Raw genomic sequence first — 17,057 nt, 5'->3', positions numbered from 1 at the left:
ATTGGCATCAGAGACAGACTTCTTACACTAACGATACTGAAATTACCTTAATAGATCAGAAACATAATGTCCACAAGGGATGACCTCATTTTCGAATTCACGGTTTATTAAAAACCTGGTTTATTAACAACCTTTAAGTTGAAGCCTGTTCAACATATCAATAAGCATAGGACTATAGTGTTACAGCACTAAACCATAGAAAACTATATAAAATATATTTCAAAAATTAAACAATTGTAAAGTAAATGATCTGTAAACACTTTAAAATATATCTAAAAACAGCACATTTCAATAACAATACAGCATCTTCCTATAATAAAATATTTACAAATTAGAACAGCTATTGCTACTGAAGTGAACTGAGTCTAAGCTTGCGCTGTATCAACCACGAAAAAATGCACAAGCGCAGGTCACCTCACTTGCCAACCTTAGTTGCTACTGCCATCTAGCGAAGATTCTGACAAATCATAACTTTTCATCCTCTCAATCGGTAATGCGGGAGACACATGTCCCTGGCTTTTACATTTGACGCAAATGTTTTTTTTCAAGTACCGAAAAAGTGCTGAAGTGTCGGTGTACTGTGCAACACTATGTCAGACACATATATCAATCCATTGCTCAGCTTAGCAGAGAATGCACATTTCAGAGCGCCTCAGAGACAGATAGGATAATAATACATATTTCATATAGTCTAATAAATACGACATTAAAAAAAAAACGAAACGAAAAATCAACTGGACATTCCTGCTAGCATGCGTGCTGCGCGAAGAATCCCTTATTATTTATTTAGACATTGACAGACTACAGCATTTGCGTCTTTTGTTTATATTCAATAGTAATTGCAGCGAGAAACTGCACACAAGAAAGTTTGTTATATTATGGTAACAACGGAATGAGGCGGACTACATATATAGGCTATATTTACCGTCATTGTTTTATTATACTAGCGTGTTTTCGCGCGTTTGCAGAGAAACTCAATTACTATCAATAAAAATGGTTTAGCTATTTCTCAACATAGCCTAATGACGGATGGAGATGGGACGAAAATAATTTCAACCGTCCACCACATTTTAGCAACGTTCCAACACTCTCGGCATCACTGTTCCATGGGTCACAAAAACTATTACACTAACGCTTACATTGCAGTGTGAAAAATCCACATTATATAATACCACTAACCTATTTAGACACCCAATTATAAAAAAAACGTATATAACGAAAAGAACGTATATAACAGAAATATTTTGAGCAGTAATACTTACATAGCAACATGACATTTTATCTGTGTTTAGTAGCCTAGTATAGAGACAGAAAATCAATGACAAAGTCCTATCCGCTTCTGTTTTGCGTCAGAAAACGATTTCAGATAGGTCTATCAGCAAAGAAATGGCTTAGCTAAGCCCTGAAGTCCTCAATAATAATAGTACTCTACAAGAAATAATGAAAATCGTTGACAACGTGGTTAGGTGAATCGTCTTTTATGCTACGCCACAGTGAATGTGCAAGTGAATGCGATAAGAAAATATTCCGTTGCGCTGAACTATAAAACGCTATTCCAAATGCAAAATCATACATGTTATACATCGTTAGAAAGCGTATACTCTCACCTACTGAATAAATGAACTGTCAATGGAGCCAAATTGTACGAAAAACGGCGACAACGCCGTAAGCAACAGGAATCACAAACGGATTGTCCAAGACAATGTATGACCACTCAGTCGCAAAAGGGACATCTCTACGCATAAAACCAATGGTAAGATTGTATATTTATTGTTTAGTCCCAGATATTGACTGTAAAATGACATGGTATAATTAAAGAAAAATTGTCTCGTGTATGTCGTTATTCAGTGAGCAGCGTTGTCACTGCTGTATTGGCATATTTTAGGGCTAATGTCGGGTTTATCTTGTTGCTACGGAATATTGCACTACATTACATTACAGGCATTTGGCAGACGCTCTTATCCAGAGCGACTTAGAACAAAATGTATAACCATAATCAGGAACAAGTGTGTCGAAAACCCTAGAGGGCAGTAGCCTACCGTTCCAAGTGCAGGGAACAACCGCATAGTTCAACGTGGACCCTGTAGGTTAAACTGATTAACGCTAACACAAACAAGAACAGCAACAGTCTATGCAAGCAATAGTTAAGACGAGTTAAGTCACCTACGAAACAACTACCTAGTTACAACCCTAAGCTTACAGTCAATGTAGAGATTAAATTGAGAATACGATTTCTCTCAGCATAATGACGGATTGAAAGACTAAACGAACTCACCTGATATTGTCTTCAAATGGACCGTATTATTTATTTAGACATTGGCAGACTACAGCATAAATTGCGTCTTTTGTTTATATTCAATATTAGTAATTGCAGTGAGAAACTGCAGCTGTAGGTCGTTATGTTATGGTAGCAACGGAACGAAGCGGACTATGAGGCTACCGTCATTGTTGCATTATACCAGCGTGTTTTCGCGCGTTTGCACAGAAACTCAGAACCTATCAATAAAATGGTTTAGCTATTTCTCAGCATAATGACAGATTTAAAAATTGAACGAACTCACCCGACACTGTCTTCCAATGCTTCCCGACGGTCAGACCGTCTCCTCACTGCTAAAAACTAGACCTACGGTGTGGGATTACTTGCGTCGCCATGGTTGTCGCTTGCCGTAAAGAAGTTTACTCGATGTCGTAACCGTTTAGATTTGGAGCCACAGCTCTTCCGCACCCCACCTAATAGAAACGGCCAAATGGCGGGCAAACCATATGGCGGACATAGGTGGTCCCAAAAGCAAAGTTGTAGAGCACATTCAGATGCATCGGTCGATGAAGTTTTGTGTTGATCAGACTTACGGTGTGGGAGTTATGACATTTTAAAGTATGACCCTTTGTTATAGCGCCACCATCTGGCCGACATGGGTGCTTTTTAGTGCTTGAGTAGTGGGGGGCCATAGGAACCCACCTGCCAAATTTGGTTGCTCTAGGACTTATGGTTGCTGAGCCTCAGACATTTTACCCGAGAAAACTGCCACGCCCCAACGAAAAAGTCAAAATGGCGGGCAAACAATATGGCGGACATAGGTGGTCCCAGAGCACGTTCAGATGCATAGGTCGATAAAGTTTTGTGTTGAAACAGGCAATCTTTGACCTCTCAGTGTCTTTCCTGTCAGCAGTCACCACTTCACCAAGTTTATCTGTCCTTGAAAAGTTAGTGTGGTCTTCTTAGTATGGTCTTCTTAGTATAGATTCAGTTTGTCTCGTTAGCAAGGTCAAAAAGCTGCAACAGCATCTGTCTAAAGTGTGGGTGTATTTTACTTGGTTTTTATAAATATAAAATATGAAGTGTACGGAAGGGTAGGATACCTGGATAATTTCTGCAATCCAGAAGGCACTTGCTCCCTCGGATCCGTAACTGTCACTAAAGGTGTGATCACCACAGGGTGTCCGCAAGAACACTGACGGACAAGAATTCCGGTTCCTGCTTGTTTCAGGGACTTTTTTCCTACAGTCTCCTGTTCAGCATGTAAAATGCATTTTCAATTGGATTCAGATCCGGTGATTGACTCAGCCAGTCAAGGATTTTCCACTTTTTGAGGGTATTTTCATCCATATTGGATGAACCATTTAAAAATGACAGCACCTTTTGTACATGGTCCCCCCATTTTAAGGTACTACAAGTATTTGTTGAATTGCCTTCACAGATGTGTTTCGTTAGGCAGGTGTATTCATTTGTGTCGTTAGTGAATGTAGAAGAGAGCTGTTGATGTCTAATCTTGATTCTAGACTTTGCAATTGCCTTTGGAGGTTGTTGTTAGGCTGTGACAACATGAGGAAGACAGCAGGTGTCAATGCAAATTAAGCTAGCTGTCATAAGCCTCAGAAATGAAAATCAATCAATCAGGAACATTGCAAAAAAGGCAACATTAGCTTAGACAAAGTTGCGCACAGTAGCCATCTCTCATTTCAGGTAACGTTGCGTTAGCTAGATAGCTAATGTAATTAACACTAGCTATCTAGCTTAATGTCAGCTAACAATTAGAAAAAACGCTAGCTAACGCTACCGACTGGTACTGACCTCGCAAAACGTCTCTCGAATGCAATGCTACCTTGTTGCAACGTTGCAATGTAGCTAACTAAAGGTCAGTTCAGATCAATGATTCGTAACGAGACTGTATGCAACTTGCAAAATTCCAAGACGTCTGAATGTAAACGTTCTAACTGCACTTGCCAATTTGACAAGGTGGGTCTTTTGAGACCAGGCAACGGCTTCAGACGCTCTGCAACTAACCAGTTCACACCGCTGCATTTTTCTCTGCAACATTCTAAAACAGTTTCGTCTCGTTGCGAATCATTGATCTGAATTGGCGTTACCGTTATTTACATTGCTATCAAGTTCATCAATATATTATAATGATCGGAATAAAGCCGTCTTTACACCGAGCATTAACCTGGGGTATAGGTGGAGCAGAGCCGAGTCTAATTTCTGTGTAAAGATGTCAAGCCGGAGAAAACTAAATTTTTATTTATTTTTAGATATAGGATATGATGGATAAGCAGGTATAGGGTTCTAGGGTGGCTGACATGGATAGGGATTTTATATAGTAGGACTCGGTGTAAAGCATGGAGGATAAAATATAGCTTAGGGTGAAGGGATTTTTTAGTGTAAATCTATTGTCTGATACACACTCCGGAGCAGAAGGTGGCGGTAATTCACCAATAAGCTGTGTACCACCCGCTGTAAAACAAGAAGACGGTATATTCAATCACATGCGCATGTTGCTGTGACGTGGTCTTAGAAGAAGGTCGTTGTGATTTCAAATTCTCCGTGGGAAAATCTGGCGGCGTTCAAGAGCAGGTAAGCGTTTCATTACGCCTTTATATTTTTAACTGAATGTATTAATGCAACAATACTGGATGCCAACCGCCGTAAAAACTAACAAGAAGAACTGAATGCATTGGAGACATTTTCAGTTAGTAGTATTTGTAATGTAATGATGGAGTCCTACTTTCAACATGCATGTTTGCAGTTCTAGTTTAATGTTGCTAATGCTTTAAGTTAGTAGGTGAAATGGCGTCTGTTTGGGGCTAATTTGAGTTAGTGTTCTGTTAGATAACATATTTGCTACTTTGAGTATTTAACGCTAATAGCCCAGTGCAAATGTAATGTAAGACCAGCTAACATTACCTAGCTGATCTCGGCGATGGCCTGTTTAGTTAGCTAACAATTGAGCTAATTCGACATGTATAAACGGCTGTCCGTAAAGCACCTTTTTTTATGTACTTTTAGGTAGCGTTGTTGCCAGCGCCACTTTTGAAAGCTAACGTATGTGTGTGGGCTCTTTTGAAAGCTGTAATTCACCTTGTCCACGTCCTAATGAGATATCAACATGTTGGTTAAAATATGCATCATAAATGTGATATAAAATAGTTGTGGTCTTCATTTGGTTTTTGGTGTTTGACAAACTGGAGCTAGCAAGCCTTTTCAAGCTAGCATTGTTGGCGCCTCTTTTGAAAGCTATTTTTGCGCTCTTTTGAAAGCATTTAGCTAAACGTTATTTCCATTAGAAATACAAAAACTCAAAAAATCCTCTAGCATTATTTCTCTATACCTGGTGTAATCGTGGCCTTAAAAAAATTAAATAAATAAATAGGCTTTGGCTTCGCGGCAGTGTAATCAATATTAATCAAGACTATTTCTCTGTATTTTCACCAAATACTGACTTAAATTGATTTTCTTTTGCAGAGTTCTCTACATTTGGCCCAACAGCTCAAATGGAAACTAGAGCACAAGATCAGAATGAAGGTAGTTATGGATATTAGGGTAAACGTCCCTATTAAGCCCACGTACCATATAAGCCCACTTGCAACTTCTTGATTTGACTTGCAAGTCAAATAAATAAAAAAACGACATTTTTTGCTGTGTGATGTTTTTTCAGATGAAGCTGCTTGTTACATAAATGACACTTTTTATTGTAAGTCAATCACATTTGTCGATATTGAGTTATCGAAGCACGTGTGGCATGTGCCTGCTGATCCCAGAAGTTGCAAAAAAACTTAGGTGATTTTGGTACCCTCAGAAAATAACATTTTGTATATTTCTACTCCTGTTTTTGGTAAGTACTCATTTGTTATTGAAATTTAAGTGATTAGTGTTTTGAATGAGGCATATGTTAGAATATTACCTGAATAAGAAATATTGTTTCTTTTGAAATCAAAATATGAGTTTTAGCACGTTAGCCAACAGACCACATGCTGCACTAATACAGTAGCTACATAGTACGGTTCATTGCAATGACATAAAGCATGAATAGTTTATATTTTTGTATGCAGTTTATATTATTATATTGTTAAATAGACAATAAATGTGTGTTTATCTTTTTTTTTTTTTTTTAATTAACATTTTTACCTGGTGGGCTTAAAGGGGACTCTAGCAAAAAAAATCACACTGTCTTGGGTGGATGTAAATGAGTATAGCTAATTACTTCTCTGCATGATCAATTTATACTTTTCATATTATGTTAGTGCACCATATATAGATTTATTTCATATAGTCGTTTTTTTAATGTCATGTGAGTAGAATAAAATATTCTGTATTTTAACCATAAATTCACTGATGTGCCCTTTAAGCCCATCTGTTCCCATTAAGCCCACTTTACTGTGTTTCAGTGGGGATTTTCTCCCTTTTCACCTTTGAACCATTTCCCTCCCTAATTTTGACCTTACCTGATGAATCAGCTCCATAATTCAGATAATTAATACCCATATTTAAATGTCAGTGATATTGCATAGGTCAATTCATTCTGGATAGGCCTGTGTCTTAACATTAGCAATAATTTTTTAATCTTTACTTTTCAGATGAGTTTTAGTTTAAGATGACTAAAACACAAAAGAACTACAGTTCATGTCCACGCATGATAGAAGCGCAAGTTCATCCTCCATTCTATTTGCGCAATCATGAGGTCATTGAAAATCTGCAAAAACAAGATGAAAGCCATGAAAGACTTGTTACCGTAAGACAAAGACAACCACAACGTGGGCAAAAGATTTAAACAAACAAATAAAATAAAGCTTAGACCACCCTATAGGTTATAACATAGGTACATAACATAGGTATGTTGTGTTACACTACTAAGATGGAGCATGGAGCAAATGATAGCCTTACTAAAACGATACAATCACCTCAAAGAGCATAGGCCTACGTTTAGTCTAGGAGAAAGTAGAAATTGCAGAAACGTTGAAATCTTTCTTGTTTATTTTGTTTAAGTTATAGGCTAATGATACATGAGCTTCAAGATGTTATGACTGATGTCTCCTCATAATGAACTGTGTTTTAATGTTACTGAACTGAATGGTTCTAAAATGTGTTTTTACAATGTTTTCAAACTACTAACTACTAAATGTGATTAACATTTGAAAATGAATTAGTTATTGTTTAATTGTAAATCCTGAAATTGACTCATTTACTATCCTTAGAACATTAGTATTGAACCTGAAATTGTTTTTCGTTCAGTCAGTCAGTCTTCAGAAATTTTCATAACACCTGCACTTTCAACCAGCTGGCTGGACCAGAAATTTTGGCCAATTTCAAATGCCAACAGCACATGATAGGATAGAGATACAGACAAAATGACAACATGTATTGAAAGATGAAGTATTGAAGAGCAATTTCCACTATAGTTTTGATTTTGTTCGTAAATAGTTTTTTTTGGCTACATTCCAAAGAAGACATATTGTAAGTTTAACTTTTTCTGTGTTGACAACACAGCAAAATGGCTGGTCATGCCTATTTCAAATGCCATTTGCAGGCCATAGGATAGGAGTGGAGACAAAATGAAAATAGCTATTGAGAGCTAAGAGATTACAGATTTGAATAGAAGTTTGTGTTAAGATTTTTTAAATGTATATTTATTTATCAACAAATCATGAAGTGGGCTTATTTGGAACACCCATGGGCTTAAAGGGTACGTTAGGTTCCCATTAAGCCCATGCCAGACTTTTGACATATTTTGACAAATTAAACAATAAAAACATTAGAAATATATAAATGAATTATTGGCACTTCAAATGAGAGATTAGACTTTCATTTTAACTAAAATGTTCTCACTTAAATTGGGGCAGTATACATTAAAAATGTCTGAAAAGCGGACTTGGTGGGCTTAATAGGGACATTTACCCTATATGTTTGTCATTGTCAAAATACAATTACGATTTTAGCCTGCTTATAATGTTTATAAAACACATTTATAAACATTTTAAAAAAAATTGTTACTCAATGTATTTTTCTTACTTGGTCCAATTTCATATCCTTTCAGCTCCCACACATGGCCTTATGACTGTTGCCCCAGTGAAGAACCTGAGGTCCAGCCTTCCCCACTCAAGACATGCCTGAGACAAGAGTGACTGTATTCCAAGTTGATCCAAGGTGATCCTAACTTGAATGTAGTTCACCGCTTGAAAAAGACAAAAATACTCAACACTATTAATGTTGAAATCATTGGTCTATGGTTATTACTGTCCTGAAACCCTTCACCCTTTTTATGTTTTTGTATCTAGTTTCTCATCTTCTGTACCATAATTATGCTTGCCCATATTGCCTACCTAGAAATGTAACTTGAACCTGATCTCAATGGTATTCTATACAATGACCATAAAGGCTTTCTATTCTATTTGGGCTTTATGTGTACATTTTTTATTGCTGCACTTAAAGTATCTTAAATTTTGAAGATCTGAATTACAGAAGCAATGGCATTTCATTGGTAGGATAGAATGGAGATCAAAATTAAAACACCATGATATACCTTTTTTTAACACACAATCAAAATGTATGGTCAGGGTTTAGTAAGTGACCAATCCGCAACGTTGTGGAAAGGTAAATAACGTAATAAAGAAGTTTAAACAACGTGTCTGCAACGTAAATCTATAACGTTACGACGGATGACTGCCTGGCGACGTAATCACAACTTCGGGGTAAGGTTATTCTGTTACATTGTCAAACGTAAAATTGTAAGGACGTAACTGTTACGTATCCACAACGTTGTTTTGCGACGTCGCAGCGACGGGGTGCTGGTCTTACGTTTTTACGGTAATACTACGTAAATTGAGACGTAACGCGGACGTTACGAGACCAATAGAAGATGTTGATAGTACGTCGCCACAACCACATTTTGTTAGTAGGGATAGTTGGCGTGGCCCAGGTGCCAACTGACTGACGTCACACAGGCGAAACTGGTTGGATCCGGTGGAACACCTGCAATTACTGCTTTCCGCCTTTGGTACCGCCAAAGAGAACGAAACGGAAATCTTCGAGATTGTAACTTCAAAGAAAACGCCAATTCGCGTTTAAGGGTTCTTGGACATTTCTGAACATGACATGTTGAACCAGTGCGTTGTAATTTGGCGCTCCGCCTGTGTGTATTTGGCAAGTGTGCTAGCAGTAAAAATAAAAGGGAAAGTAAATTATGGGTCAGAGCAACTAATTAATACGGTGATGTTTATAAAAAAGTATTTTAGCCATGTGTATGGTTGATTTAATGAAGAGTAATAAGACACACAAAGAAATTAATCACATGTGTAATTGGAGCAGTTTATGATCACAACTATATGTAAATGCATAGAGTGAATATGTAATCCTCTCTTTGGCCTATTCAACCGGGTCTTTTCCTTTCTCCCTGTTTGTGTTAGATTCGACATCTTTGGAGGCAAGTGGATTTCTTCTGCTGCTTCTCTGCGCTACTACAGTGGTGGTAGAGTTCAGCAGTTGCAGCCAAGCTAATTGATGGGACGATTCTGAAAGATCGGAACTGTTGCTTTCATCTGAAATCCTGGTAGGACTGATCATTGCCAGAACACTGAAGGACACATTTAATAGACTGTATATTTTCATTCCCTTCATTGGACTGAAAAAAAGGGAATCACTGTTTCATTGGTTGAAGTTACTTTTATTGCTCTGTTGATTGATATTGATATTGGGGGAATTGATACTATTTCTTTTAAAAGGTATTTTGATACATACACCAATGGTAAAAGATCTTTTGATGTATATACATTGAGGTTAAAATGTGTTTTGCTAATACACAAAAAGGGGTTTAGCTCATGGAAAAAAAAACAGCGTGTGAGTTAAACTAGTTGAGATGAAACATTGCTATCAGATTTTAAAAATAATGCAAAAAAAAAATGGTCACAATGCGGTACACTCTCTAAATGTGTAATTAACTTGTGTGTATTTCTATACTCTGTACTCTCGTATGGGGATGAGACGACTTGAAAACAATTTTCAACTGTCCACCACGTTTTGCCAATGTTCCAACTCTCACGTCATCACTGTTACATGTTCACAAAATCTATTACACTACCATCTAACGCTTACATTATAGTGTGAAATATCCACATTATATAACACCACTAACCTATTTAAAGATACTCAGTTTCAAAAATAACGTATATAACCGAACTATTTTGAGCAGTAATACTTACATAGCAATGATGAAATCTCATCTATGTTCAGTAGATGGAGACAGAGACGGTATCAGTGATACTGTTCTATTCGCTTCTGTTTTACTCCAGAAAATGATGTCTGCTAGGTCTATCAGCAAACATATGGCTTAGCTATGTCCAGAAGTCTTCAATAATAATAGTATTTTCCAAGAAATTGAGATCGGTGACTACATTTCGTTAGATGCAGCATATTTTCTGCTAACATAGAGTGAATGCGTAGGTGAATGCGATGCTAAGAATATTTTCTGTTGCGCTGACCTATAAAACGCAATTCCAAAAGCAGAATTAGACATGTTGTACATCGTTAGAAAGCTCATACTCTCACCTACTGAATAAATGAATTGTCAATCAAGCCAGACTGTACTAAAAAGGGCAACGACGCTGTAAACAACAGGTGTGGTATTACGCACAGCTATTTTGGAAGATACAATGTATAACATGACTAATTTTGCTTTTGGAATAGCGTTTCATTGGTCAGCATAATCGAAAGTTTTGTTATCGCATTCACTTACACATTCACTCTGGTAGCAGTGAAATACGCTGCACCTAACAACGTTGTTAATGATTTTTCATAATTTCTTGTAAAATACTATTATTATTGAGGACTTCTGGGCATAGCTAAGCGATATGTTTGCTGATAGACCTAGCTGACATCGTTTTCTGGTGTAAGACAGAAGCGGATAGGAATATCATTGATTTACTCTGTCTTAATCTGTTGAAAACGGATAAGATTTCATCATTGCTATGTAAGTATTACTGCTCTAAATATTTTGGTTATATACGTTATTTTTGAAATTGAGTGTCTTTACATAGGTTAGTGGTATTTTATAATGAGGATATTTTACACTAATGTAAGCGTTAGTAGTGTAATCATGTCTTTCTATGATTTACCATGTAAAGCAGCTAACGTTAGCAATTAAACACTACCACAATTCGGAACAATTAACAATCATAATCGCTATCTTACTTGTAAGCTATGACCTATAGTTTTACAGACTAAATAACTACAATTTATAAATCTATCACGGAACCTCATCACTTGACATTTGGCTACTCGATGCTGTCGTAGACGATGACATCATTTTTAGAACTTAGAGGCCTCCGTAGCTTCTCCTACGTCCTTGGAAAGGGGGGGGGGGGGTATTCAGTTGGTTGCAATCTGCAACCTCACCGCTAGATGCCACTAAATTCTACACACTGCACCTTTAAATAGGAATTCAGTAAAATTACAACCCTCTGCATGCACAGTGCATTCTCCAATCATGTGTGCACCCCACATTACTGCCAACACTACCTGAACCAAAGGACTACAGGCTTTCAGGTAAGTTTTGATTATATTAATGGAGTGAATATATATTACGTTTTTTTATGACATTTCAGTTAACCGGCAGATAGTAGCCTAATGCAAAGTACACTTTATACCTTGTTAACACCTTCTGCTAGCTAGCTGTTACCATGTGATGTAGCTTGATTGAGCATGCTAATTGAGGAGTTTTAATTAATCTATTTACATTAATTCTTTATTGTAAAACATTTATTTTATAAATGAGTTGTTCACTTTAAACCCTAAGGCATATTCTAAATTGTTATTTCATTGTTTTGTTTTCGTCATGGAAGAAGGGGTCATAAGGAATATTTTTTGTTGATTAAATTAACGCTATCTAATAAGTAGGCATTTTTATCACTGGTAAGCGGCATGGAGACATTGTGTAAGTATTGGTAATTTTGGACAAGCAGTTAGCCTCTCCAATACTTCCCGTCTTTGGTCACGTAGTGTGCTGCCAATGTCACCTGGCATTACTCACGGAAAACTGCTCATCACTAGAACAACTGGGGTCAACTTACCTCATGCGCAGTAAAATGGGATCTCATAAAAAACATGTTTTCAACGTACAAAAATGCCAAGTTACTCAAAAGTATTGATATCAAAATGACGCCAAGTAACGGTACTACAAACGATATAGGCTATCTTGCCTCACCGAAATGACATAAGATGTATTTCAAAGCAATGCTACCCAATATTTCCTCAGTTCTTTCAAGTCACTTGGCCCTGTGTATAAGCATGCAGTACATGGACACGCCAAACATATGTGTGGATGGCTCTCTCACAGTGAAGATTGATTGAATAGGCGTGTATATGTCCAATTTGTATTGGTATGTATGTATTTCCCTGCCCAGCCTTTCTGTTGCGTGAATGATAGTATGTTTCTTGGTATAAGCGTGTGTTCGTAAATGTGAATGTAACATGCTGCGAGGGAAATGTCCCCATGGGGATAAAGAAGTTCTCTATGTATGTATGCACACTATGTATTTTACATGCAGTATTCATTGTACGTAGCAAATATACAATAACTTGCACATGTACTCAAATTCAGTTCGGAAGCAAGTATAAACATGTTTTCTGGAGAAATATGCTTCCTGTAGTTACTCAGCAGCAATTTTGTACATTAATTTCAATGTGTTCCATGAGGCAATTCGAAATATTTGACTCTTTGATCTGACACAAAGTTTGCATGACATTGTAAAATGGTAAGATTACAAAACACAGGGCCAAGTGACTTGAAAGAACTGAGGAAATATTGGGTAGCATTGCTTTGAAATACATCTTATGTCATTTCGGTGAGGCAAGATAGCCTATATTGTTTGTAGTACCGTAACTTGGCGTCATTTTGATATCAATACTTTTGAGTAACTTGGCATTTTTGTACGTTGAAAACGTGTTTTTTATGAGTTCATTTCTTTTTGCAAAGCGTTTTATTATGAGAGTGAGAAATGCGAGCCTGTAAGAAACAGTTGTGGATTATGGCTATCGTTGTGTGAATTTGTACAGTCTGATGAGAGTGTACCGTTCAGCAGTTTCGGTTTGCTATATATGTAAAAACAGTGGCTGTGAGAAAGGATGCAGTGACGTAAGCGTAAACGCATTGGAAACGCAGATGAAATATGGCCAGTGTATGTACTCACGGATTTGACGTCCATCCAAGGAGCCTTGACTGACAAAAGAATCAGCAAGCCCGTAGAATTATAACTCCCTAGGTCGCAACTTGTGTAGCCTTCTGTCCTGCTCCGTTGTCTGTTATTTCGTGGAGATGCACTTTTAGTTTTTGTAAGGTTTATCCTTCTGTCCTGCTCCGTTGTCTGTTATTTCGTGGAGATGCAGTTTTAGTGTTTGTAAGGTTTATAAGGCATTTTGATAGGCTTATCTGCAGGTAGGAATCCTCTTCGCTGTTTTGCTAAACTAGAACCGGAAAACATGATAGTGGAGAATAGGAGCAGACGCGTATGTCCCAGCAGGCTTTGCATATGAGAAAATAACAACAGTGTGAGAGAAATTAGGATGAAATGACAAAATTCCGTAGTTGAAACAATATGTTTTTAGCAGAATGGGCATGTAGGTGAAGGTTGACATGATCACGGAGTATAGTGCGAAGTAAATGGAGTGACCATGAGCGAGCTTATATTCCTTATAGAACGGTATATATAACAGTCGCTATAAAGCGCCAGCTGTTGAAGTGGGTTAAGTAACGTGTGAAATGTATTGCACTGCTGTGTTTTTTTCATGTTCAATACTGGTAGTTATAATTATGAGTGAATCATGTTTTTAAATGTAATGTTTTAATGGGGAGTTGCAGAACGGACATGCGTAGTAATTGTTTGTATGTGGTTAGATAGAGAACAGGGCGAGGTAACATGAATGTAGAAACGTGGCGTTTGCTGATAAGAAGGTTTTGTACAGTAGCCAAGTGAAGAAATGTAGTTAGTAGAAATGGCACAGCTGTGAACTGGTGTAACTTTTTAATAAAAAGAATGCATTTGCCGTCATGAAATGCATACGGGTGGCCATGAGTGCGTTTTGGTTTAAGCAAATGTAAGCATAAGAGAACGTTATTAGTGAGGGTAAAAGCAGGTTAAAGAAACATGTCCTTAGCTGGGCTTGAACCTAGTACCCCGTGTTCCCAAGACTGTAACCTTAACCACTAGGCCACAAGCAGATTCGCTATTTAACCCTGAAATGTTTCAGAGTAAGAAGGTAATGGGTATTTTGCCTGTGTATGCGAGTTTTTGATTGGGTGGTGAACTGGTGTAACTTTTTTAATAAAAGGAATACATTTGCCGTCATGAAATGAATATGGGTGGCCGTGAGCGAGTTTTGGTAAAGAAAATATAAAAGCGTAAGAAAACGTTAGTGTAAAAGAGGGAATTATCTGCCTGAGGGCGAGGCGGTATTCAATCCTTCAACCGGAGGTTTACCAGTCTGTGACTTGGTTAGTGCAGCACCATGACATAGCTATGCAATGCGTGGAATCTCATTAGCAAACCTGTCCGTGGTTTTAAAAAACACAAGCCATTAAGCACAGAAGCGCTCCCGTTGAATCCATATGGCTTTGCAATATTGTAGCCGGTTAATAACTGTACGTGCAGTCATAATTCAGTGTATACGTTCGGTTAACGGCGGGTAGATATGGTGCAAAAGCAATAATTGAGAAGTAGTAGACAATTATTAAAAGCAGGTTAAAGAAACGCGTACCTAGCTGGGCTTGAACCTCGGACCCTGTGTTCCCAAGACTGTAACCTTACCCACTAGGCCACAGGTGGACTAGCTGTTTGGATTGAAAAAGTTTCAGAGTAAAAAGGTATGGGTATTTTGCGTGTGTATGCGAGTTTTTCATTGGGTCATGTAGGTGAAGATTTGGCGGGTGTCGGTAAAATGTCCAATGGGGAGACATGTTATTAGTGGGATAGGCGGCAGGAAAAATAAGAATGAGAAGAAGAAGGAGAAAACGCAAAATCCCCTTAGTTTGGGGCTTTATTGTGTGGACATGTGAAGTTGTTTATGAATTCTGTCCGTTGAAATGGGGTCAGAATGTACAGAATTTAATGTTTTTAACCTCTTAGCGCACAGCCCCTAGTGGTGGGCACGCCCGCGTGCCTAGATTACTAAAGTCAAACATTCGGTGCTACTGCAACCAACGTGTGAGATGAAAACAGAAACACGTTGTTTCAGTTTCATTAGTAGACGAAACATGACAACTATGCTGAAAACGGAGTTTCGTAGCCCCACCATTGTCGCTCCGGTCATTCATTTAACACGCACCCCTTCCCTGCAGTCTCATCTAAAAAACACCCCCCACCCTTGACATAATGGACAATATTGTCTATCCTGGCATTAATAAAAATATTCTTTCACCACTAAAAAATCGTATTCCGTCATAGCAACAAGATAAACCCGACAATAGCCCTAAGATATGCCTATACAGCAGTGAAAACGCTGCTCACTCAATAACGAAATAAACAAGAAAAAGTTTTTAAAAAGGATACCATGTCATTCTACAGTCAATATCTGGGACTAAATATTGAATAAATATAAAACCTTACTGTTGGTTTTACGTGTAGAGATGTCCCTTTTGAGACTGCGTGGTCATATATTGTCTTGGACAATCTGTTTGGGAAATATAGGCGCATCTGTGACGCCTGGGTATCTTCCAAAATAGCTGTGCGTAACACCACACCTGTTGTTTACGGCGTCGTCGCCCTTTTTAGTACAGTCTGACTTGATTGACAATTCATTTATTCAGTAGGCGAGAGTATAAGCTTTCTAACGATGTATAACATGTCTAATTCTGCTTTTGGAATAGCGTTTTATAGGTCAGCGTAACAGAAAATATTCTTAGCATCATATTCACTTACGCATTCACCCTGTTAGCAGACAAATACGATGCACCTAACGAAACGTGTTCAAGGATATTTCGTAATTTCTTGGAAAATACTATTATTATTGAGGACTTCTGAACATAGCTAAGCCATATGTTTGCTGATAGACCTAACTGACATCGTTTTCTGGAGCAAAACAGAAGCGAATAGAACAATATCATTGATACTGTCTCTGTCTCTATCTACTGAACATAGAGGAGATTTCTTCATTGCTATGTAAGTATTACCGTTCAAAATATTTCGGTTATATACGTTATTTTTTTAATTGAGTATCTTTAAATAGGTTAGTGGTGTTATATAATGTAAATATTTCACACTGTAAGCGTTAGACGGAAGTGTAATAGTTTTTGTGAAGCATGCAACAGTGATGACGTCAGAGCTGGAACATTGCCAAAACGTGGTGGACGGGTGAAAATTGTTTTCATGTTGCCTCATCCCCATACAAGAAAATATACAAGAGTACAGAGTATAGAAATACACACGAGTTAATTATTACACATTTAGGTACTGTACCGCATTGTGTGACAATATTTTTGCATAATTTTTAAAAATCTGATAGCAATGTTTCATCTTAAACCCTCATAAGGGGCTCATTTATATGCTTTATAATGGACAAAAAGCATTTTATTCAATTTTGGAGAGATTTTGGATATGTTTCTGGACACCTAGCTATTTTAGACCACTGTACTGACTGAAAGCTTGTAATTCCCATTTGAAAATTATGCAACAGTGATTTTCTTGAGTCAAAACAGTTGATTTGTAGTGAAATACGTGGATATGTTATGATTTACAGCAATGCATAATTTAGACATTTTGGATAGATTTGGAGATGCTGGGTACACTGCATAGTTTTT

At 37.5% G+C, this 17,057-nt stretch overlaps 1 long non-coding RNA gene across 1 annotated transcript; it reads left to right on the top strand.

Annotated features, from left to right (window-relative positions):
• Window positions 1-4,788: 4,788 nt before the first annotated feature.
• On the top strand, window positions 4,789-10,118 carry LOC118234580. The gene is made up of 4 exons (XR_004766688.1): window positions 4,789-4,852; window positions 5,741-5,800; window positions 8,310-8,419; window positions 9,679-10,118. It is a non-coding gene; the product is annotated as an uncharacterized LOC118234580 (long non-coding RNA).
• Window positions 10,119-17,057: the final 6,939 nt, after the last annotated feature.

This window comes from Anguilla anguilla, chromosome 8 (assembly GCF_013347855.1).
Source record: "Anguilla anguilla isolate fAngAng1 chromosome 8, fAngAng1.pri, whole genome shotgun sequence".
Taxonomy (NCBI): Eukaryota; Metazoa; Chordata; class Actinopteri; order Anguilliformes; family Anguillidae; genus Anguilla; species Anguilla anguilla.
Note: the sequence above shows the minus strand (reverse complement) of the source record. Positions and strands in the feature narration are given on the sequence as shown.